General features: G+C 42.5%; 1 non-coding gene across 1 annotated transcript; it reads left to right on the top strand.

The window, feature by feature from the left end:
- The first annotated feature begins 1,652 nt into the window (after positions 1 to 1,652).
- LOC130942517 (small nucleolar RNA R71) lies at positions 1,653 to 1,760 on the top strand. The gene has a single exon (XR_009071084.1). It is a non-coding gene; the product is annotated as a small nucleolar RNA R71 (small nucleolar RNA).
- Positions 1,761 to 1,998: the final 238 nt, after the last annotated feature.

The following is a 1,998-nucleotide window of genomic DNA, read 5'->3' as shown; positions in this document are numbered from 1 at the left end:
CCAAACTTAGAGTTTAAATGTGGGGGTTCAACACCAAACTTAGAATTTGGTTGAGGCCTCCCAACACCAAACTTAGAGTTTGACTGTGGGGGCTCTGTTTGGCTCTGTTTTGAGAGAAGCTCTTCATGCTTCCTCTCCATGGTGACAGAGGGATATCCTTGAGCCTTAAACACAAAGGATTCTTCATTCACTTGAATGATCAGTTCACCTCTGTCCACATCAATCACAGCCTTTGTTGTGGCTAGGAAGGGTCTGCCAAGGATGATGGATTCATCCATGCACTTCCCAGTCTCTAGGACTATGAAATCAGTAGGGATGTAATGGTCTTCAACTTTTACCAGAACATTCTCTACAAGTCCATAGGCTTGTTTTCTTGAGTTGTCTGCTATCTCTAGTGAGATTCTTGCAGCTTGTACCTCAGAGATCCCTAGCTTCTCTATTACAGAGAGAGGCATGAGGTTTACACTTGACCCTAGGTCACACAGAGCCTTCTTGAAGGTCATGGTGCCTATGGTGCAAGGTATTGAGAACTTCCCAGGATCTTGTCTCTTTTGAGGTAATTTCTGCCTAGACAAGTCATCCAGTTCTTTGGTGAGCAAAGGAGGTTCATCCTCCCAAGTCTCATTACCAAATAACTTGTCATTTAGCTTCATGATTGCTCTAAGGTATTTAGCAACTTGCTCTTCAGTGACATACTCATCCTCTTCAGAGGAAGAATACTCATCAGAGCTCATGAATGGCAGAAGTAAGTCCAATGGAATCTCTATGGTCTCAATGTGAGCCTCAGGTTCCCATGGTTCCTCATTAGGAAACTCAGTGGAGGCCAGTGGACGTCCATTGAGGTCTTCCTCAGTGGTGTTCACTGCCTCTTTATCCTCTCCAAGTTCGGCCACGTTGATGGCCTTGCACTCTCCTTTTGGATTTTCTTCTGTATTGCTTGGAAGAGTACTAGGAGGGAGTTCAGTAATTTTCTTACTCAGCTGTCCCACTTGTGCCTCCAAATTCCTAATGGAGGACCTTGTTTCAGTCATAAAACTTTGAGTGTTTTTTATTAGATCAGAGACCATGGTTGCTAAGTCAGAGTGGTTCTGCTTAGAATTCTCTGTCTGTTGCTGAGAAGATGATGGAAAAGGTTTGCTATTGCTAAACCTGTTTCTTCCACCATTATTGTTGTTAAAACCTTGTTGAGGTCTCTGTTGATCCTTCCATGAGAGATTTGGGTGATTTCTCCATGAAGAATTATAGGTGTTTCCATAGGGTTCTCCCATGTAATTCACCTCTTCCATTGAAGGGTTCTCAGGATCATAAGCTTCTTCTTCAGATGAAGCGTCCTTAGTACTGCCTGGTGCAGCTTGCATTCCAGATAGACTTTGAGAAATCAAATTGACTTGTTGAGTCAATATTTTGTTCTGAGCCAATATGGCATTCAGAGTATCAATTTCAAGAACTCCTTTCTTCTGATTTGTCCCATTGTTCACAGGATTCCTTTCAGAAGTGTACATGAATTGGTTATTTGCAACCATTTCAATTAGTTCTTGAGCTTCTGCAGGCGTCTTCTTCAGATGAAGAGATCTTCCAGCAGAGCTATCCAAAGACATCTTGGACAGTTCAGAGAGACCATCATAGAAAATACCTATGATGCTCCATTCAGAAAGCATATCAGAGGGACACTTTCTGATCAATTGTTTGTATCTTTCCCAAGCTTCATAGAGGGATTCTCCTTCCTTCTGTCTGAAGGTTTGGACTTCCACTCTAAGCTTACTCAATTTTTGAGGTGGAAAGAACTTTGCCAAGAAGGCATTGACTAGCTTTTCCCAAGAGTTCAGGCTTTCTTTAGGTTGTGAGTCCAACCATATTCTAGCTCTGTCTCTTACAGCAAAAGGGAATAGCATAAGTCTGTAGACCTTAGGGTCAACCCCATTAGTCTTGACAGTGTCACAGATTTGCAAGAATTCAGCCAAAAACTGATGAGGATCTTCCAATGGAAGTCCATGGAAC

This window comes from Arachis stenosperma, chromosome 7 (assembly GCF_014773155.1).
Source record: "Arachis stenosperma cultivar V10309 chromosome 7, arast.V10309.gnm1.PFL2, whole genome shotgun sequence".
Lineage (NCBI taxonomy): Eukaryota > Viridiplantae > Streptophyta > Magnoliopsida > Fabales > Fabaceae > Arachis > Arachis stenosperma.
The sequence above is the reverse complement of the archived record's forward strand: the minus strand, read 5'-3'. Positions and strand labels throughout refer to the sequence as shown.